Raw genomic sequence first — 23,849 nt, 5'->3', positions numbered from 1 at the left:
ATCACTTGTTTGATACGGCAATTGGTCTCAGATTCACATATATTTTCTTACTGCATCATTGCAAGTCAATGACAGGGCAACTGATTTCTAGTAAGTAGAGTTTTAGAAATTCAGAAGTTTTAAGAAGAAAAAATGCACCCGCACCTCTCTTACCCAGATGATATGCCCAAATGCAGTCAGGTACATAGGATCCAAACTACAACACGGTTTTGCAATATGCTAAAACGGGAGGCGTGGTTGTTTCTACATGTTGTACTTCTACGCTAGCTTTCCACTAACTCACATGAGTACCAGGAGCAGGGAAGTTTCATAATGTTGTGGTGGAGAAAGCAGAGAGAAGAATTACTCTGGTACTATTCTCCCATCTAAACTGATGAAGATGTGCAAAAAACACTGAAATTAGTTTTTTATTAGCAATAACAAACTTAGTATATAAAAATCTTTTTGTTTGTTTGTTCGTTTATTTCTGCTTACAGACTCTGATCTTTGGATTTGGTTAGTACCTGTTTTGTCACCCAGCAGTACAACCTCTTAGCTGATTCTCCACGACAGCCTGAGGAATGGGAAACATTTTGGTTGCAATCTTCTTCATTCTGCTAACTGTTTTTTCCTGGGGCTTAAAAAAGCTGCAGGAGTCATGACCAACTCCTCTGACTATTAGATGTGCAGGGAAGAAACGGAGTGTAAGTGTAAGAAACAGAGTGTAAGAAACAGAGCAGTTGGGTTAGTCCCTTGGAGCAAAGCTGTCTTCAAATACCCTTGACACACATGCTGAATAGGGGTTCTGGGTTAACTGTGCCGAGAACCTTATGTTAGTGTGGCACTGTGCCTAGTCAGAAGGCACGCTGAGTCCGTTCCATTCACCTGTGTGTCAGACACGGGCACTCAGAGGAACTGTGCTGACTCCTTCAGTCTCAATCCCTTCCCTACACCAATAATGTCCCACTGGTTCCATAAACTGCTTCATTCTTTACCACGTGTTAATACTCCATGCCAAAATAAGAATCTCTGACCCATGGAGAAAGCCAGACAGCGTGTTTGTGGGCACTGGTGGCTGCCAAAAAGACAGGTTGTAAGACAGCAGACACTTGGGAAACCTATTAAAACCAGATGGTTTGTCAAAACATATGTTATATAAGAGCACAGCCTGCAGGCACCATGAAGAAGACAAGCCTATGGCAAATGGCATCAAGGAATGACTGAAATCACACAGGAATCATTGCAACTAAGAGCAAACCCTAAACTGCGGATTTAGGGTTTTTCCCAAGAAAGTGCAGATGAGATTAAATCTGTTTGAAAGCACATATTAAAATTAATTCCACAAATAAGAGTCAGAGAAAGATGCAACATTTGCATAACTGCAAATATTTTTCAACTTTCTAAAATCTGGCTCTGTCTACACAGAGTGATACTGATCACATATTATAAGCACAAGCATTTTAACTCCTTCCAGTGACTGAACAAACTTTGCTTTTGCTTACTAAATGTTAAATTCAGTTGTTGCTAGCAGAATTCCTCAGAGAAAAGTCCTAAGAACAGAGTCCAGCCCTAAATATTTCAACAAATTTAGTTAGATGACACCACATATTTGGCATATGGACCATTTCTCTTCATATCATACCTCCAATTAAATATTATGTAAGCACTTAAAAATGGTTTTGATGCGCTGAATGCACAGGGACGTGTTTACTCCCTTCTTGTGCGGCCTCTCACCAGGTAGCTTGCCCTACGTGTCACTACGAGTGTGCTCTGTTAGGAGGTAACTACATGAATAGCTCTATGTGGCACAAGTTCCTTCAACAGGAAGCTACAATGAAGATACAATACTGAATAAAGAGTGCTTATGGGAGCAAAGGACGAGCATGAGAGGGATGAAACTATTTGCAAACAGTGAACCTAAAATTGAAAATGTCCATTTACTTCCGTGGACTTACACCTTGGCTGGTGTGTAAGCAACAAATCACCAAACTGTGAGACCCTGAAGGAAATGACACAATCCCATATTAGACCTATGGGGACAGAGGGCACAAATGTGTCTACATGACTGACCAGGAACACACCTTACCATTATGTTTTATGCGGACCCTAGAAGCAGGTGACCTGGATGGACAGAACAGATGTCAAGACAGGCAACCTTTGCTCCTCTCCTTCATAAATAGACTATCAACAGCCACCATGCTTCTTTTTAACTGAGCTTGTCTGTCAGCTGATGGATATCCACTGACCATTTTTATTCCTGGGACCCTGGGAAGCCACAAAAGTTTCCAAATTGCCAAAAACAGGTAAATAACAAGAACAAAATAATTAACTCCAGCAGAAGACAAAGAAGAAAGGACACCTAAATTTCTGGATTTCCTATGTGGGCCCAAGAATAAAATAACAGAGAGGGCAATTATCACAGAATCACAGAATCGAAGGGGTTGGAAGGGACCTCAAAAGATCATCGGGTCCAACCCCCCTGCCAAAGCAGGCTCCTTAGAGCAGGCTGCCCAGGTAGGCGTCCAGACAGGCCTTGAGTATCTCCAGAGAGGGAGACTCCACAACCTCCCTGGGCAGCCTGTTCCACTGCTCCGTCACCCTCACCGTGAAGAAGTTCTTTCGCATGCTGGTGCGGAACTTCCTGTGCTCTATCTTGTGGCCATTGCCCCTTGTCCTATCCCCACAAACCACTGAGAAGAGGTTGGCCAAATCCCTCTGTCTCCCACACCTCAGGTATTTATACACACTGATAAGATCCCCTCTCAGTCTTCTCTTCTCCAGGCTGAACAGACCCAGGTCTCGCAGCCTTTCCTCATAGGGAAGATGCTCCAGGCCCTGTATCATCTTTGTGGCCCTCTGCTGGACTCTTCCCAGGAGATCCCTGCCTTTTTTGTACCAGGGAGCCCAGAACTGGACACAGTACGCCAGGTGAGGCCTGACCAGGGCGGAGTAGAAGGGGAGGATCACCTCCCTTGACCTGCTGGCCACACTCCTTTTAATGCACACCAGGATCCCATTGGCCCTCTTGGCCACAAGGGCACACTGTCGGCTCATGGTCAACCTGTCATCCACCAGGACCCCCAGGTCCTTCTCCTCAGAGCTCCTCCCCAGCAGGTCGTCCCCCAGCCTGTACTGATACATCCGGTTGTTCCTTCCCAGGTGCAGGACTCTACACTTGCTCTTATTAAACCCCATTTGGTTTATTCCTGCTCATCTCTCCAGCTGGTCCAGGTCTCGCTGAGTGGCGGCACAACCTTCTGGCGTGTCAGCCACTCCTCCCAGCTTTGTGTCATCGGCGTACTTGCTGAGGGCAGACACTATTCCCTCATCAAGGTCGTCGATGAAGATGTTGAACAAAACCGGACCCATCACCGACCCCTGGGGAACGCCGCTAGTCACAGGTCTCCAGCCGGACTCTGCACCACCGATAACCACCCTCTGAGCTCGGCCAGTCAGCCAGTTCTCAACCCACCTAACTGTCCACTCCTCCATCCCACACTTTCTCAGCTTTGCTATCAGGATGTCATGGGAGACAGTATTGAAAGCCTTGCTAAAGTCAAGGTAGATGACATCCACTGATCTGCCCCCATCTACCCAACTGGTGATATCATCACAGAAGGCAACGAGGCTGGTCGAGCACGACTTCCCCTTGGTAAATCCATGCTGACTACTCCTCATAACATTCTTCTCTTCCAATTGCTTGGAGATGACATCCAGAACGAGCTGTTCCAACACCTTTCCAGGGACAGAGGTGAGACTGATTGGCCTGTAGTTTCCCGGATCCTCCTTCTTGCCCTTCTTGAAGACCAGAGTGACATTAGCTATCCTCCAATCTTCAGGCACCTCTCCTGTTCTCCAGAACCTTTCAAAGATGATAGAGAGTGGTTCGGCAATCACCTCTGCCAAATTATGATGCTTTGCTTTTAAGAATCAGAATAAAATTAATCACTTAGCTTCTGCTGCTGTTCCTGCTAGCAAGTTATTGGTGCTGTCAACATGAACAAATTCCTTTCAGGTAATAGAATAACTCTTATGTTGAGTTGTTATGACCTGATCATTTTTAAGAAGGCAAAGAACATATTAGGGACCCAAATAATTTTGCTGGTTTACCACTAACATAAAACACTGAGTAAGAGGGATGTCGTGAAATGATGTACTTATGTTTGTTTTGAAAATTACCTATATTACACCATTCTTTAACTTGATTCCTTCATGACTCCCTTTCTTTTCCTGTATGTTGACTCTTGCCTTCCTGCCAATTTCCCAACTTTTCATTGAGGAAGCTGATTTCTTAGCAGTGCAACAGAATGCAAACATTTTTCAAATTTCCCAGTGATAGCGAGGGTAGGTTGTTCTTTGTATATGCTACTTAAATGAATTAAACCAACTCAAATGTGTGATCTCTCCAGACAAAGATGAAGGTTACATAGTTTAAGGATGAAATATAGACCATCCTCTACAAAACCACTGTGTTGCAGTTTAATTAAAAGAATTCATTAAAGTCGTGCCCCATCCAAGGTAATTAGTATACATAATTTATGCTTTGCCTAATACACAAGGGCAGTAGCCTGAATAATAAACTCAAGTTAACCTTAAGTGGAAGAGATTGAATGGTCAGATGTTTATTTAGCTCAGGTTTGCTCAAGAGCTAAGGTTAAAGAGGTGAAATTCTGTTATAGTTAATTAATTTCTTCAATTTTCTTCATAAAATGCTGCCTACCCAGTGAGATGAAAGTTGTTTTTTTTTCTTCTTTTCTTAAGGAAGGATGCAAGCAAATATCTCGTCCTCATCAGTTACCAGAACGTGAAGTCTATGATGAGGTATGTGCAGTTTGCAGCAAGGATTTGACTTGAAAGAAGGTTTCCCTGAACATTTTCACCAGGTAACAAGCAAAACAACTCCAAAACAACAACTCTCAAAGGTACGGCTTTGTAATCCAAAGTCACTGTCTTCCATGGCACCCTGACCTATTGCCCTTCCTACCTTCTCTTCCAGCTCCTGCCTTTCTCTCTGGATCTCTTCAGTTGCCTCACTGCAAATCAAACCAGGAAACTGAAGTGGCCAAGAAAAACAAAACACAATACATTTTATTTTGATTGTCAGTAGGATTCAGTTCACAGTGTGCCTATGTATGCCATCATCCCAGCGTTACTGAGGGTGTCCATAAAAGGATCAATGGTGCCTTGAGCTGCAATCACTACAGAACACTTTACTAACCTTGTTACAACCCATTGAGCACTGAGCATCTGTTCCAAAGCAAAGGGAACGATCTCCTTTATATACAAATTATTAAACCACAGCTACACTACTATGCTCTTTCATGAGAAACACCTCCCTAAGCCTCCAAGCATCCTTGTGACAAAGTTCTGCTCTTATATGAGTATGTGAAAGCCAGTCCTATGACTTATAGATCCTGTGAAAATGCACAGGGATATTAGGCAGATTTGTATTAACAGGGTCTCAGCATCTGGGGACAGAGATATAAAGCAGACCAGACAGAGTCAGATGTCTTAGAAAGGATTTGTTACTCTCGCAGAGAAATTGACAATTTCAGTGTTAGAAGTCTTCCCTGAAGCCTTCTGGTAAGAGCAAGGAGACAGGTCAAACCTAAGGTCTGTTTTGCTCCAGATCTTCTTTCAGACAACAGCCAGTTAAGAATACTTAAGAAAACCTGCAGAACACAGGCAGGTAGTTATTAACATGTGAAGTGGGGTGGGAGAGCTACTGCACAGGAGCCATGTTCACATCTGCATTGAGTTGCAGGACAAGTTCAGTTTTAAGATACATAGTGGGTTGGTGAGAGTGGGAAAATCTTGTGGAGCAAGAGGAAGCAAAAGTAAAGCTGTAGGGCTCTGAGAGGTTTGAAGTCCAAAGCTTTCAAAAGAGTTGTGTTACTTTTTCTTCCCTGAAAATTTTCTTCTAACAGCAGGGCAAATGGGTTGGCTGTGGCCTATTCATCACAAAAAAAATCAGAGATGTACATCATAGTCAAAGCCCGGCCAATTCAGCCAGCCTGAAGGACAAATCTCACTTCGATGGAAGGGGGGTTCCCTTACTCCGTACCTCACTGCCTGCTACACAGGTAGGTCATTTTCCTCAGCCCTCTCTGCCCTGTTCACATTTCCCCCTAGTCCACACCTACACTAAGAGATCCTCATACTTCCAGTCTTTAAAAAAATATAGCTGTGATTGATTTGGTCATTTCTACACTGTTGCCTGAGTGGGGCAACTCCTTGAAGTGCATGGGAATTGGATTAGACCTAATGCAGGATGCTGAATGGGTTTTTATCTTTCCTTTGAACTTACATTTGATTTCTTCTGCCTGTTAATACTTCATGTTCCAGCAACAGCATAAAAACTAAAGGCATTTGTCTGAGGTAACACAGGGAATCTGCAGCTGGAAGTGAAGGCAGGTCTTTGTGCACTGACCTATGCCCACGCCAACTTCTTTCCTAAACAGACCTGTGAGACTTCTTAGATCTGAAATATAAGAGACCATGTAATTATCTCTGTATGATTTTTATGCCTTTTTTTTTTTATTTTTTAAGTTGCAGAACAAAGTCATTCTGAAGTATTATCTGCAGTAATTTCAGGATTTTCACCCTGGAATACATGGATTATACTTCATATAAATCAGATGAAGTCTGCACCAAGATGCATCACCGAAGAGCCCTTGGCTGCTTTCTATTGCATTTATTTGTGGAATAACCAATAAGCAAACTTTCTCTAAGGGATAACTATTATTTAGGGAACCTACTGCACAGCTTTAAATGACAATCTAGGTGTTGGCTTAAACATCCCCCACTACCACATTGACAGTAGGAAGGAGATGAATTAATAGGATTCATCCTGTAGAACTAATTGATGAAGTATGGAAGGCCAGGATTCAATCTTACTGAAAGAGCTGGCAAAAGACAGGCTGTATTTTGCTTTTAAGGAAATTGGATCTATGTTGATTGAAATGAATTCACTAGCGCCAACAAAAATCTACCTTCCTTTAGATAAGAAAGCTCCGTTCACACGGGAATCCTCCAGCTTCAGCTGGTACTGCTCAGCTAAGGCTCACTCCCAGAACTGCCAAAAAGGCAGCCTGTAGAACTCTGCGGGTATCAAGATTTGGCCGAGCCTTCTGGAATACACAGCAATAGAAGAATGCCAGCCATACAAGGACAGCAAATTTAAAAACAAATGTGTTATTTGTGCTACACGTTTCTGAGCTTTTTTTCTCTTTTCCGTAAGCATTCAGATAACTCAGACTAAATCTGAATGAAGTAAAAATGATGGATGAAAATAATTTTCAGTCACGTGCACATGCTTGCATAGATTCATCTGTATGAACTTTTGCCACTCAAGCAAGATACAGAAGCATCAGAAGTGTCCAACATGTAAGAGCAACTACAAACATTTAACACAACTCACATTTCTGATACTACGCAATGAACAGCTGACACAAATATCTTAGAATAATTAAACTACATTTCTCTTTCCAAAATATAAAAATTCTTAAATGGATTTGAACAAGCATATTTCTGAAAACTTTTCTCAACAAAGAAAAGAGTCAGAGAGCAAGCAAGCTTTATAAAGCAGAATCTAGTCTTCTGCTGTTAACCTGGAGTCCTGCTCCACCAAAACATACAAAAAGATCACTGCATTACAGAGAGAAATTCATTTCCCTTCAGCTAATGTACAAACCACAGCTGCTCCAATCTCCTACAATTTCATAAAATGCTATTAAAACTACTGGTAAATTTAAATAAATCATCTCTTATTTCCATATAACAATAATAAATTAAAAACATTTGGATAATCTATTACATGGTAATACCTAAAATTCAGAGTTTACAGTATGAGTGTGGCTCAAAGCCGAATGATCAGACTGTCCCAAACTCTGGAAAAGCAACTAAACTAGTCAACAAAATTATTCAACTGAAGAACAAAAACAGAGCAATAGGTTCTCTATAAATTAATCATCATGGATTTCATAGTTATACTGTTGAAGCTTTTTCAACCTTATTACAAACTCTAAGATGTAATACCATGACAGACCTTGTTAATTTTATTATTAAGGCTTTTTAAATTGTTTCTAGATAGGCAGCTACATTTACTCCTGAAAAATCTGCATAATTCCATTAATCTAGCTCTTTCCCTATTCTTATCCTATTTCTTGCCAGAACATTTTTTGGGAGGTTTCTATGCCCTTAAAGAGCACACAGCTTCCTTCAGCATCAGCCATCCCTCCTCCCCACAACACTGCCATCTAGTTCACTCCCATTACTTCTAATAACGTGGCGTGTGTCCAGAGCTTTATCAGTGTCACTTCACTGGGCACCTTGGTGTGTCAAAGGCTTCTGGCTGTATTAAGCCAGATATTTTTCTTTCCTGAACTCTATTTTGAAGTTCAATTAAAAAAAGATGCGCAAATAGAAGCCACTATAAATACAGCACTTCCCACCAGATTCCTTTGAGAGAAAGATGTAATAGCAGCTACAGCTTCATTGCACTTAGAGCATTACACTTCATCCGAACATCAGAATCGCAGAACACCTACCAGAGCGCGCAGCACCAAAGCAGTGGGCAGGCCGAGTGAGCACAACGCTCAGAGCGAAACTCCTGTCTGCTCTTTTGAACCCACAGCAATGTTGTTTATGAATCCCATTCAGGGTGAATATGCAAGACATTTACATCAATCTTTATCCATTCCAATCACAAACAAAGGTAATACCACAGTCAAGCATACATTTAGCATTACATGGCACATGTCTGGGCAGACCTGAGAAGCTGCAGAATAAATACTGATATATTAAAACAGAGTCTATTACTCACCTTCTGAATAAACCACTGACTTTAATTTACTTACAATTTTGCAGTAGCATCTTTCCAAAGAGGAAATTAGATTTTTACATATCATAGCAAACCACAAAGCCAAAATGTCAACTTCATATATCAAGCAATTACTTGTACTGTTTATTTTTTGGGAAAATTTTTACATATATTTACTTAGAAAGCCACATGGGTCCCTCCAAAATAAATAGGGGCTATAATTCTTGCCAAAAAAATCCACAGTACCAGAGATCTACTCATCAATTTCCTGCAGCATTAATGAGGAAAGGCGCTGAGACAGTCATTCATACTGTCTTTATGATAAGACTAACCTACAGGGCAAATCAAGATTAAGGACAAAGGGAAGACAAATGGATAGAATACAGAACTAGTGTGTTTTTTTAACCCATGGCTTCAAATTTTTGTTCATCATCTTAAATTTAAAGGTACTACATTGAAAGCACACAAAAATTAAATATATTCTCCAGACAAGCAACTACATAAAAGAAAGGGTACAAAGGGATTTTTTTGCCTTAAGATTTTTTATCTTTAAACATACAGATTTATTTGGCGGGAGCAGGGAGGGGGAAAAGATGCCACACTACAGTTCTTAAAAGCTTTTGAGACTGCTACAAGTTATCCTTACAAGAAGAATAAAGGTCAAGTTGAGAAAGACATGATCAGAGGGTCACAGTAACCTGGTTCTTTAAGGACATATATTGCCACTATCAAAGGTGTGCAAATTTGCTCAAACCTCGGGAAACAACTCCCAGAAACATTTGCATGCATACTCTAACTACACAAGCATTGCATTTCTGTCTGATTTTTTTTTTTTTTCTGTCTTCCACACCACTTGGAAAGGAACTGATGACTTAGCCTATCTTAATGCACAGGTAGGTCTTCAGCAGTCCTACGTACTTAAGAATAAAGGATTAGAAAGGGTGTAGCGAGTTCACCCCCAGGTATCTGGGACACACAACCCCTTTCATAAACCAGCAGATGCTCAAGGTGGCCGTGCTTAAAAGAATGTGCGACCGTGCTGTCACACAGGACAGTGCCCAATATGCCCCTCTGTCACACACCTGCTCCTTCTCTACTGTAAACAACACACCCATCATCCTGATACCAGACATTACTGTTTCAAACCTTCTGACATCTTCATGTTCATAACATCTCTGTCTGTATCTTTGTCATGCTGTGTGTCCCTTTTTCTAAGAGATGTATCAGCATTAGAAAATGGTCAGCTTGCTGGATTTGGGCTATAGCCACTGGAGAGGATCCTGACAGCGCCGAGCCTGAGCCAGCGGTTCTGGGGGATGAGTCGAGACACATGCAGGCTGGCTGCACATGACTCAGCTGAAGTCCAGAAACGGTACAGCAGTGTTGATGCTGGCAAGCCAACAAGCCTGCCAAGGGCTTTTATCACTTTCCATCACTGTAAACTTGTCCTTAGCAGCTTACCACTTCGTAAACATGTGCAATGTTCCTGCAAACAAGGTCTGGTTTGGTTAACAAACATAGGAGGCCCACAGTTGCATAGAGCCTTCCTTAGGGATAGCACTGATTTTTCACTTCAGTCGTGGCACAGCCTTTCCAGACAGCAGCACTTTGACACCCAGCAATCCGCTGAGGGAGGTGATTATAACCTTATCTGAATTCTAAAGAAACTGAGGCAAAACAGTATCATTTAGGCAGCTCCCAGTGACATAGGCTTTTGTGAAAGATGAACAAATAGCATAGACATATCTTTTTATTCTCAGGTGTGTATTTTAACTATTTTCTCAATGCTCCTTTTCAGTGCTTCCTGCTGCTTTTCTCCTCCTCTGTTTCACAGAGACCATTTCTGCCTCTCTCGCACTACCTACTGACACTGCAATGGAAATAACGAGACAGAATTTACCAGTAAGTCCCTCCAAATGAGTTACCAAGTCCTTCAAGTCCTAACTGATTCAGGAGGTTGGCCCACTGACAATATTCTCTAATCCAGACACCGTATGTTTGACCAATGGAATAAAAAAAAATTAAAAAAATCTTTGAAGGGATTTCTGATGCTTCCATCAGCTCTCAGGTTTCACTGGCCCTAGCCCTGCTCCCAGGGCATACACTCAGGCACATGATGTGCCCCACAGCACTGCAACCCCTGCACGCTTCTTCACCCCAGCAGTGCCTGGGGAGCTGCCTGCTTGTGCCCACCCAGCAGCGCGACTACACAGCATAGCATTTGAACCCTTCAGTCCCTGTTTGCCTGACTTAAACATGCAGAAATGGTTGCAGCTTGGTTTTCTGAAAGAATTTTCCTTTTTAAGTTCAGTAGCTAAACCTCCTTCTTCATGATTCTGGTTGTAGTTTGGTAAGACACCAGCCTGCACCAGGAACTAGCCAGCACGTTGCCAGCTGATAAGGCTTCTTCTCTGTCAGATGCTCACACAGCTCCTCTGCCAGGTTCTTATTATTCAAAAATATCCAAACCAAAACTTCCTCTCTTCCAGCCTTCTTCTGGCCTAACCATATGGCCAAAACCAACCAAAGAAACAAAACAGTGAGAAAGAAAACAAAAAGAAACCAAAATAAATCCTGATTAGTTTTTACGTCGTAAAATGTTGTCAAAATCTCCTGCGACGCTAAGGCCAGCTAAGCAAGGTTAGGCAGGATTGCAGCCTGCCAGCAGCAGACCTGAACTCCAGGAGTCTTGCCTGTGGCTGTGCCGGGACGTGGGGAAGAGGAATGGGTCCCTTCCATAGGTTGTTTCTTTATCTGGGACAAGAAAGCCCTGGGGGGAAGCCACAGGGCTGATTCAGAGCCCACAGGGAGTCCAAAAAAAACCAAACCATTAAAGCCTCTTGGGAGAAATATAAATGCTGACACACAGGTATCAATAAATATAAACCTGATTTTTCCATCCATGCTAAATGCACGACTATGGGGAGGTTGGGAAGTTGTAGGTTGCCACAAAAACATTCCAGTATGACCAGAGTCTGAAATACAATGACTGTGAGCTGTCAAAGAATATCATAATTCATCAGCCTGACCCACTGCACCAGCCACATCCAGTTGGTTCCCTCTTCCTGTCAAATGCTGATTTTTTTCTAATTGCTGATACTAAATATTGCCATACTGTTGAAGCTCATTCAGAACAGGCTCTGCTCAGTGCTTTAAGTGCTGCAGAAGCTGGATAATACCCCATATATTACTTCCTGACTTGTTAACTTCCCAGTGACACAAAACGTGGAATTGAGCCCAGTTCAGGTAACCCCAGCTGTGCAGAAACTGCATCACTGTCTAAACTTAAAAACAAACTCTCAGATGCCCTGCATGCTGATTACATTGTAGTGAAAGGGGATAGGTTGGCAAGCATGTTAAGAAAGAAATAACATTTTGTCTTGGATATTTAGTCTTTTTTTTTTTTATATACAAAGACTTTTTTGCCAACAAGCACAACTAAGATCATGCAGTTATCGATAAATCTCAGACTGAGCCATGTGATCCATAGGAATGTGACTTGGGGAAGCTGCTCCTCCCCCCCAAAAAAGGTCTGTATTTGGTGCCTTGTACTGAATTTCCAGTGATGGAAGGGAAAAATCCCCAGCTGAGGCTGGACCAAAACAGGAGCTCTGGGCATGCAAACAACATTCATCATTCTAAGGAAAACACTCCTGTGAACAGCTACAACAATGGAGAAAGCAAAGCCAGGGCTTCTGGCAAGGCCGCTGGCTGAGCGGGAGCTGTGCTCAGAACGGCCCTGCACACTAAGCTTCGTTTGAAATCTGTGCACGTCCCTGACGCAGCACATCTGATACCAGTAGGCTTTACTCAGCGCTCCATCCTTCTGAGGGAGAAAAATTCACTTCTGCACAATTTACTGACTGTCATTATTTTTGGACTAAAAAACAAGTTCCTTTTTACTCTGAATGAGCTTTAAAGATCTGGCACATCTCAGACACGAGGACTTGGCCAAGCGTCTTGATTAAAATCTGTTCCCTTTCCACTTCTGCAGTACTGTATATGCCAGCTAGATCCCGCCTTCCAGGCCAGTGTGGACAGCATTTCAGCAGGCTGTACATATACAGGCTGAAGAAAAATGTCTGGAAGCTTTCCAGAGGATAGGAGACCTGTAAACACACGTTGCTATCCTTACACAGCCCAGTTCATGGCACTCCTGTCTGGTCCACAGCTAAGCACCCTTCACTGATCCAGGGATGCTGAAGCTGAAGCACTGGACCCCAGCCACAGACTGTCGTGGACCGCTCTGAACTGAAACTGAGGAGTGGCACGTGGCTCAGCCTACCTGTTATTCTCATCAGGACTCAGTAACAACCCACACCTTTCAGAGCTTCCAAACAGACACAGAAGTGGGAAAGCAGCAAACAGGTGTTCTTGCTATTTGACAGTTTGCTCTGTCCAGTAATTAGGTGCCACCAAGCCCCACTGCAACTGCTTTGGCATCATTCTCGGTGACTCCACCACGAAGCTCTGGGAACGTTTCTGAGATGCAGCATTGTGGAGTGCCTCTAGATCTGTGAATAACTATTCAAAGCCATTCTTTTGGCTTTGCCATGACTTTTGGGTGCCTTTCAGGAAAAACAAAAGACATTCTCTAAAGCAAAATAAATCTCCTCCTTCACCACAAAAAACTGTTCTTTTCATGGAAATGGAAGAAAACTACAAAACAGAGACAGAAAAATCCATGGTTTTGATGCTTCCAAGATTTTAACTATATTTGTAGTGAAAAGCTACATTTCTGAGGCTGACTTTGCCATGATTATCCCAAGAAAGGCTCAGAATTGTACCTGATACTTTCCAAAGCGGGAAGCAAGTCTCTCCGGACTGAGCTGCAGGGAAAGCCAGCCATTCCTTGGCACAGCAGGCAGCTAGGGAAGTCTCCAACTGAGGCAGCCCACTTTGGCGAGAACCCTGGAAAGCCAGGCTTTCTGCTGCGACAGACCAAGAGGCCACAGGAGGCAGCGGTCCCTGCCACATCCTGCAGCTGCCTCTGCCCCCTGCCCAGCTCACCTTGAGCTCTCAGTGCCAGCCGTACCTTTCTCCCTTCCCAGAGCAAAGGCGACTGAACACCAGCCAGGTCACATCCTCCCTTCTTCTCCAGAACAAGCCTTGCACTGCTGCCAGGGACAGTGCTCATGAGAGCAGAAGGACAAAGCAGAAGAGCAGTTAAGCCTTATGACCTCTGCTGGTTTCTGGCAGGTGGGTGTCAGATGCGGGCTGCAGTTTCTCTCTGCCCAGAGTGCTCAGGGATTAGGTGCACAGTGAGGCTGAATGCTATTTTAGCCCAGGTGGTGGCTGCTTGGAGTTTTTAGCCCAGGTGGTGGCTGCTTGGAGTCAGAACTGAAGCACTTGAGTGAAACATCTTCAAAAACAATCATTAACATGCTTTGGTCTCCAGGAACAAAGCCATAACAGCTTTTGCATTTAAGCCAATTGTATAGAAACAGTTAAAAACATTTAAACAGTTTTGAGAATGAAACCATCTATTCCACACAGGAATTATGAGAAAAAAATCTATTACAGACACTGACTAGTTTTATTTTATGTTAAGCACAACTCTTCTGTAAACATCCCTGTCAAGCCTGCCAGTACCGTTACTTGCAGAAGTTATCAGCTCCTGGGGAAAAAAAGGGCTGTACAGCTTTCACCAGCCCCTGCACTTTGCGAGAAGGTAGCAACTTCCCCTTGGGCTGCTGTGAAAAGGCCTTGTCTCCCTGATTTACACAGGTATGGCGTGAATGGCTCAGAGGCTGAGGCCTGCTCAGCCAAACACCCATGTGTGCATGAAATTAGAATGTCAACATTTGATTCATGCTGCCAGGCTGTGACTGTGAAACAAATTATGTCAGTGGGTGGCAATTGCAATATTAGTCTAAGCAGATAACATTTAGCTAAGAGGAGGGGCTCAGTTCACACTCTTCTCCCTACCATTTTAATATGTCAACATCATTAGATCTAGAAGGCCAAGAATTTTGTCAGAATGGAAAAAATACGGAGGCAAACAAAGATATTAGAGGTTTAGAGCAGGTTTACAATAAAGCAGAAGGCAGCACAATCCAAACAAAGGTTCAGCAACTTCACTACAGCTCCTTAATGCATACCTTCACTACACACCGTTCAGAGTCCTTAAATTTTGTCAACCTGCCCCCACCTCCTTTCATATTTAATGATTTTTTTTTTTTAAATGGCAACAGAATACAAAGAAATGTGGCAAACATCATCACCTATAGTATATTGAAAACTGCATCTTAAGGGAAGGAAAAGTGCCATTTACTAATTAATTTTTTACAAAGAAAGCCTTAGAAATGTTTGGCTTGAGCTATCAAACTTTTAAATACGTGAAAACAAGGAACTAAATCTGGCTTCTTTTCAATTAAAAAGAAATACAAATTAGCTTTTAAAAGACAAAGAAAAAAAAGGTTTTCAAGGGTGTTCCTAGCATTTTCAAGTTCATTCCCATGAGATCAACAGTTTTTGAGATGTGAATTCGGTATTTTGTGTAAATTAGATTTTAGAAGAAAACATATTTGAAACCCATACACGATACTTAAGAGTACCTGTTTCTACTACGGAATGAATAAAACAATAAATACACAAAACACAACATGCCAACAACATGGAAAAGATATCCTAAGAAACCATACTGGTTATTTTCTTCTGGCTTTCCCAATTAATTCTCAATATGCCCCTATGTATCACATGACAATTTTACCACAGAATCCATTATACTTCTAGTTTCATTTTATTTTCTCCCATTTTAACTAGCAAAATAGCAAAACATCAATTTAAAGTTTTATTCCACAGCAAACACCCATGTTGTTAAAGTTAATGCTGTGAAAAATCCAACTTGTAACAGTGAAATGTTTATAGAAGCGGCCATTCATTTAGTTGTAGAACTAGGCTACAGCTATCAGCTTCATAGTTAATGCTCAGAAAGACAGAGTTTTTAGATGATTCCGCTAAAAACTGATTTATCAACTTTATCTTGCAGCATATAAAAACTAGCTTTATCTGAGAGCCATTAAGAGGGAAGCAGCCTGTAGCCACCTCCTCTGCCCACCGACCCAGGCTATACATATTCCCAGGTCGTCACACACCTGTAAGTTTGGCTAAATCCTTGCTCGTTTTGTTTAGTCACTGTTAGTGATCACATTGTCAGGTTCAGCCTTACTCTCAGGGAAGGCAACAAGAATTTCATCATCAAGTCAAATTCTAACTGCCCTACTCACTTGAGAAATTTCATTGAAGTTAATGAGCCAAATTAATCACTGGCATAACTCCATTGACTTCACCAAGGATCAATTTGATTCAATAGGACTATTCTCTTCAGTAGACTAGGATTGGATGCACAGACTTCAATGGGAGCAAGATGGGGAACATAATGAGAAATCCAGATCATTTATTCTTCAGACTTTGCAAAGATTGATTTAAATTGACTTCAGAAAACACACATTGTAATAAGACACGTACATGCGTGTGGCCCAGCTCCCATTTCACAAGCTCAAAATACTTAAGCTGTGCTGCCAGTATAGCTACTCCATGGTATGTCAATGATTTCCAAAGTCCTGTTAAAGTTCTTACCAGGCTACTCCGGTAAGCAATCTTTTAAAATATTACGTGAAAGAAGTATGTAAAGATTTAGACTGCAATATTTTACTACTTAGAAAACAAAAGACAGAAAATGCAAATATAACTGGCTCCCTGAATACAACTAAACTTATTTAACTTATTGAGACAGATGCTACAATATGACCTTTACAAATAATAATAAAAAAAATGGAAAAATTCACAGTAACAGATTGCAATTTTCCTGCTACTTCACCTCCTTCAGGGTATGTGCTTTTGGATTCTTTTCAAAGAGAAGGATTTTCCATCCAAATCTTTCAGAATTGTCCAAATAGGCAAAAAATATTCAAAATTGCTTCTCTTTTTCTCTTTTTTTCTTGGCAATATAAGCTATTGAACTCTTCTACTGACTTTCCAAAGCCCTCACAAAAATTCTGTTTGTGTAAAAAGTTACTTTTCAAAAAACAAAAACCAAAGAAAATATCTTTCTTCTCTCTCTTTTTTTTTTTTTTCCCTAAGCAGTAATTACCAAAAATATAATAAGCAAAACTAAACTAAAAAATGAAGAATTTAAAATAATTTGTCTATCTGGACTACTTTATGGTCAGGAAAAATGGGCAGTAAAAGCTCAGCTATTCACTCTGTACACAAAAATAAGCATAAACCATCAAACTTCTCAGAAGGTAATTTGGTAACTCTGCTTACAAAGAGGAAAGCAGAAAAGAGCACTAAGACTGCAGGAAAGATTCTTTCTTTATGGTGTAGTGACAGCCTTGTAACTTCTCCATTATGATGAGAATCACAGCATAAAGATTGCATTATCATCTGTGGTTAACTGTCAAATGCATTTTAATGCTTTATTTGGGAGAGCTAAGTTAAAAACAAAACAATCCTCCTCTTCTTAATCTATCCATCTTTGAGAACGCAAATACAGCTCATACTTGTGTGTCGGTGTGGGGAGTTAACTGTATTCTTTCAGCTTCATGTAAATTCCTGAAGATCAGAGAGCTGAGTAAACAATATTTTGATGTAAACAGATTATCAACATGAGAGGAATGACCGTCTGGTCACCCGTGGGGGTTTATTCACTTAACACTTCCACCCCATAAAGACAATTGTGTGCAATCAATGCATATAGGGCCTTTCACTGGGTTGCTAAGCGATACGTAGTGTCAACAGAAAAATGCGTGATGTACAGAAGGGCTGCTGAACAGCCAAGAGAAAACAACACACATGGATGATATTTTAAACTTAATTCAGTGCGTTATGAAGATTGTGACAGGCACAGTGGCCGACCAGAAAGCACTTCAAAAATGTGACTTTATAAAGTTGGATCTCCCATGTGTGTAAAGAGTTTAATTTGGTAACAAGTGAATCACAGTGCAGAACAGTAGCTGGTTCAAATAGGAAAAGCCAACCCAGCAGGGAAGCACTGAATATTCATTCATTGGAAGGCACAGCAGTCATTTTACAATCCAGGCTTCAATATATGAGCAGATCGTTTGTCTAAGATTGTATATGCATTCTCTCATTTTCCTCATCTCTGGAAACTATTTTAGTAAAAGCCCAGAAGCTGTTTTCAACAGTTACTTCAGAAATTCTAAAGAAAGGGAAGAAAGTTGAATGGCATCACATTGCCCCATACAACCATGAAAACCTGTTTTGTGGGACATTCTTGAAACCAACCCAGAAAGAAACCCTTAAGAGGTTTTGTATTTATTTACCCATTCTCTCCCCACCACCCACTTGATAGGTTTTATATTCAAATGCAAAATATATCTGCCTTTGTTCTAAGGATTCAATCTGATTTTGGTTTGATTTGCAGAACAATCCTGAGAAATCCAATCTTTTGCCAAATTTTATTTTCTAATAGCTGCATGCAGTACGCAGAAAACTTAGAATCCTCAAAGCTTTTCTGAATTGTGGTCAGTGATATTTCAGCTTACTGCCACGTTCAAAGGGTCCACAGAGACCTCAAAGCTTTCACCAAACACATCACTCACGGGATCATTAATGCTATTTTCTACAAAACAAATTTCCCAAACTTGTAAAGTGATTTTCTTACAAGATGTTAGTGAATTCTGTACTGTTCTGGTTGCTGCTCACAATATACAGGCAACGTGAGTCTCTGGAGACTAGAATGGTTTTGAGTGGATTAACCACAGTTCAGTCACATGCAGCAAACAAGCCTAGCCAAGTTTGTAAATCCCTGCAGTTTCAATTTTTTATTAATTTCAAAAGTTTTTTTTTTTTTCTACAAAGAGATTTGCAGTTAAAATATTTTGATAGGATTTTACATGAGGATGAAAACATTGTACAGAGAACCTTCTTCTGAAATGCTGCCAAGGTTCAGTTGAATGAGATTGTTACCAGAGCTTCTGAGTGCCAGGTGGTCGGATGGTGACCTGCTCAGGGGACTAAACTCCCCAGACACCTTTGCAGACTTCAGCCCAGTACACACAAATCAATACCAGCTCTAAATATGCACAAAGTTCCTCTGAATGCAACGGGGTAAGTTGAGCTCACATAGAAACATTTTAGGCGTTGTTGCTAAAAGCTATTGAAGATTATATGCTTCTTAGTTGGATAACACCTAGCAGGTAGGTGCATAGGATATTTATTTTATGAAAAGGCATAAATCAGAGCTGGTCTCTGCCCTGAAGAGGTTGCAAGTTAATTAGGCAAGTCAAACGAGAAAAGGGTGTAACAACCAGAGGATTCAGTATTCTGATTCAGCATTCTTTAAAGAAAATATGGATAAGTCCTTCCACTGGAAGGCAGTGCTGCATAATAATGGATAGGAAAAAAAAAAGGATAATAAGGTTTAGGATCATTTTGGTAAATCAACTCCTAAACCAAGTAAGTTGCTAGATTTCTAAATCAAAGATATACAAGTCAGTAAAGATTTTGGAAATCTATCTCTGAGAAGCATAGCTGGGTACATTACAGTTCTGAAGACTGTAAAAATGAAGTTCCTTAAACAATCAGCTTGTAGCTGAATTTAAATTAATAGGTTGGATCTGACCTTTAAATAAAATAAACTCATAGATCATTCTTTATTTTAATACAAATATCTAATTATCAACCTCAAAATGATCCAATAACTTATCAACAATAATAAAATTCAGCCCCTGAATGAAGAACTGACTTATTTTCATCCTTGAAGAATGATCATGTTGCCTGGAAAATAAGTTTAAAAAGATGTGGCTTCTACATAAGGAACCCCTCATTCTGGTCAGAGCAGCTCTGTACAAATGCTGAAATTAGAATATCCAGCTCGTGTCCTCCAAAAAACTTCCTAACTAACCAACCAACCAACTTCTACCACCCACCATATGCTGTGTTATTTTTGCGACATTAATTCTGAAGAGCAAACAGGAAAGCACATGTATAGCTAAGCTTCCATGGCATTCCCAGCAGTCACCTCAACATAGCAAGTAGAGCACTCTCCACAGAAAGAGTATATATGATTGAACACAGATTCAGCTGATAAAGTTGCATCCAGTACACGCAAAAGTCTTAAAGGCTGGCAGCAAAGTAAATTCTTCCAAGGGACTGGAAAATTCTTGTATTACCTGGAGCTGTGTAAGCAGTGTGAAACACCAGGCTGGATTTTGCTGCCCCCAAGCCTCCTTGGACTGTCTGACAGAGAGACAACATAGGATCCTACCTCTTTATGTCCATTCCTGTACAGTAATAAGTTGTAAATCATAGTTACCAGAGGAGATTGCTATGAGTTACATCAGGACAGCAATAATTTATGAATAAATTACCTATACCTTTAGCTCAAAATAAGTTAGGACAAAATAGTTTTCCTTGGTTAACTACATTATTCCATGCAATTTTAGAAAAAAATTATCCGCTTACTTATTTATCACTGTCACGTTTTCGACCAGAACATCCTTCTGCTGGGAAGTTTGCATCTAAGAGTTGTCTCACCAGACAACTCTTTTAGTCTTGGACCAGAGTATGTAAAGATACATGTGCACATGTGTACACATACAATCTACTTGATAACAGTTTCTAATGCACGAAGTGGCAGGCTCTGCTCCAGCCTCATTCCTGAATCCTGTTATTTTAAACATTGTGTTTACTCTAAATTTCACGTTTCCATCTTTCTAGATGCTGTGTTAGAGAGTAACTTGAACAATAGAAGGGAAGGACTCATTCTGCACTAAGCCGTGAAACATACTGCAGAGAAGGCAGGTGATTTATTTGCAGAGGAATGCTGGGAGGGGTAGGACTCTCATCACATGTTCCCTGAGCTGCAGGAACAGAGGGACTTCTCGACTGGCAGAGGAGGGGATTATACCATGGAGATGCCATGTGAAGCTATAAATGTTGGATAAAAATTGTTTCTCATGTTTTGAATTAATCACCCCAATGTGGAATAAACATTACTCAGTTAAAAAATATACTTTTTCTAGGCAAAATACTTCATTTCTTTAAGCCACATCTGAACATGCTCAACTATTATTTTCCTCTCCTGTAGTTTTTGCTGTTTTGGCATTTTAAGGTAAGAGGAAATAAGTCTGAATGGACACTTTTTCAAAACTTCTGAGAAAAAAGGACACGATGAATTTTATTCACTAAACATATTACTTGCTATTCAATCAGTTTCAGCCACTGCCCAAATCCTATATCTGATATTTTTTACAAAAAGCAAACTTGTTTCTAGTGGTAGACAAGATAACGTGTTTAATGCAAAAGTAGAGACTCAGCCAACTTTTATGTATTTTTTTTTGTTTGTTTGATAAGAAGCATATGGTCCTGACAGCAGCCCTGATGCACATCAGCTCTTATTGAGCTCCCAAAAGTATACTTCATTTCATATTATACAGCAACCTAAGGACTTGATTCTGCTTTTACCAGCAGATGCTTTTCTTTTGGTTAAAACAAAACTAAAATGGCTCCAAATTGGTCCAGAGTTACAAATTTATTTGGTCTTTCCTTTCTTGAGGTCAGCAGGTTGCTACTCTGAACACCTAAGTGTAGGTAGTTGCATACTGAGATAGCAATTCATGCAGGCTTTAAGTGGGAGACTGCACTGTATTATTCCAAGTTGATCTCAGCAATAACATATATAGTATCACCCCCCCAAACCAGAACACGAAGAAAGAATGAGAAATATTCATATGTAAAAACCTCTAGAGGTTCATTCCAAGCAGCTTGTTCCTTCTAACACACCAGCTCTGATACAGCCTTAGGATCCCAAAGAGCAAAAGCTAAGCTGCGGGTCTCATTGTTCACCTGGAAAGGCTGCCTGGTGCTCTGGCTGTGGCAGCAGCTCTGCCCCCATGCTGTAACACATGCAAGGCCTCACCAGCACCCAGATCGCTGCACTTTAAACAAGCTCGGTCAAGGCTGCAGACAGCTTGCAGAGCAGAGAATGCTTCTTGGCACCACTGCAGTCAAGCAGGTTGGTTTAGTAGGCAAGATTAGACTCAACTCCTCCACACATCCCCCTCCATCCTCCTAACATACAAACCAAATGGCTTACCGCAGCTGTAGGAGATTTCCCAAGCCCACACAGAGCAACAGGAACTTTGACACCCTAGCTGCTTGGACGACATTTCCTAGGAAGTCAAAAAGGGGTTTTCAACTACTTCCACAGACCAGGAATTCAGCAATAAAATGATAATTTGACCTTAAAGCACTGATGAAATTAAGTTCAGACTAGCTAAAATACCAGGCCAAACTTATTGACATCTCTAGACAAGAGACAAGATTTAAGTTTGCCATATATGAACAGGTAGTTCGAAAAGCGAGTGAAAGCCTTGGACGCTGTAACTGCCATTAGGTTCATGTTGGACACTAATCAGCGACTGCCTGAGTGGAAGTGTCTCAGGGGAACATTTGGGCAGCACCAGATTACAGCAACCAGTCCTGGTGAAATCCATCCACAAAACATTCTCAAACCCTCCGTCACTGGAAACAAATGAAATGGTTGCTACTAATATCTGAGTCTATGGACAGAAGAAAGGACTGTACAAGTATGTTTCAACAATACTGAAAAGCTTTTCCATATAAAGTAGCCAATTTACTGTTATGGTTACACTGAAGTCAATTAAAATGTTTTATTTGCAAGGATTTGAATCTCTTACCTTCATTAACATTTAGCTGTAAATGGGAGAAAAAAGGTAAATAAAATATTATCTGGCTTTTTAAAGGTCATTCCAGCTTGATCACTATAAAAAGCTAGCTAGGAACACAGAATATGCTCCTTTGTATGAATTTAATACAACTAGCCAGAGCAGAACAGTATCAGGAAAGGACAGCAAACAAAAAGTCAGAGGCTGAAGAGTCTGTAATGCTGATGCTTAATATATGCTTAATTACAGTCACCTTTTGTTCATCTGACTTGCAATAATTTTCTTTTTCTCCTTAAACCTCCCATCATAAATCACCTTCATCACAAAGCATTGAACTGATGCACCTATTCTTAGCACCTGCTCTTAAACAACCCTAGGCTAGCAATCCAAACTGACGAAATTACATACCTAATACTTTGCATGCCTTTCCCAAAGGAATAGTTGGCCAGGTTCTGGAATCTGGTCCTACGCAGGCTGGAGGGTGCTCAGAAGGGCAACCCCTCCATCGTAATTAGGGAGTTATTACAGAGCCTTACTTCAGGAGCTTTCAGATTGTTGCTTATTGAAAAGAATTACATGATATTTAAAATTCACTGTCACAAACTTTCTTTTAAACAAAGATTTTTAACATTTGTAAATAGATGCAAAACTAATGATGCAAGAAGACAATGTGTTCTTAATATAAAAACAGGCTACACTGGAAAAGTAAGAAATATTTGTGCTCCTACGGGCAAACATCTACTCCAACACAGCTCACATTAAGCACGCTTTTCTTTGATTTTCCATTTTACTACATCCCTGGCTGCTGACACTAAAAGGAAGATAGAAATTCCCCACCAACCATAGAATTACCATAGCAAAATGCTACTCAGTAGAACATACTGAGTTATCTTCCACCATATCAATGTCCTTGGCAAACAGATTATCTGCAATGCAAATCTACAAATAAAAGCCTACAACACAGCAATTCTTGTCTAACACAGGAGTTCAAATGCAATGCAGTTAGTGAGTTCTAATGCTGCAAATATCCATTCTGAAAGTACATTGAAAACTAATCTCCCCATTCCTATGGCCAGAGAAAAGTACTGCCTTATGAACTTTAAAACTACAGCATCTGAGAGACTTTCATGAAGAATCAACATGATCAGTAAAGAATCCTACAAGCAACTGAACATCCCAAATCACATTGACCCAAGGAATGCAAGCTGAAATGAAATCCCCAGAGATCCAAGGAAGGTGCAGACTAACTGAATTTACAAAAGAGAGTATACTGAAGTTTTATACTGAGTATTTTGCTATGGACAAATTGCTCTGTCCAAATTAAGTTTTCATAACCACAAGATTTTGAACAGGATTCCCTCCATCGCCAAGAAAACTTAAAACTCCAGCAA

General features: G+C 40.8%; 1 long non-coding RNA gene across 1 annotated transcript in view; it reads right to left on the bottom strand.

The window, feature by feature from the left end:
* The window catches only part of LOC106033739 (uncharacterized), a 151,192-nt gene extending 129,240 nt beyond the window's left edge, over window positions 1-21,952 (bottom strand). The window contains exon 1 of the long non-coding RNA XR_010834266.1: window positions 21,867-21,952. This is a non-coding gene — a long non-coding RNA (uncharacterized lncRNA). The remainder of the gene's footprint in view (window positions 1-21,866) is intronic.
* Between the last annotated feature and the right edge of the window lie 1,897 nt (window positions 21,953-23,849).

Source organism: Anser cygnoides, chromosome 11 (genome assembly GCF_040182565.1).
Source record: "Anser cygnoides isolate HZ-2024a breed goose chromosome 11, Taihu_goose_T2T_genome, whole genome shotgun sequence".
Taxonomy (NCBI): domain Eukaryota; kingdom Metazoa; phylum Chordata; class Aves; order Anseriformes; family Anatidae; genus Anser; species Anser cygnoides.
The sequence above is the reverse complement of the archived record's forward strand: the minus strand, read 5'-3'. Positions and strand labels throughout refer to the sequence as shown.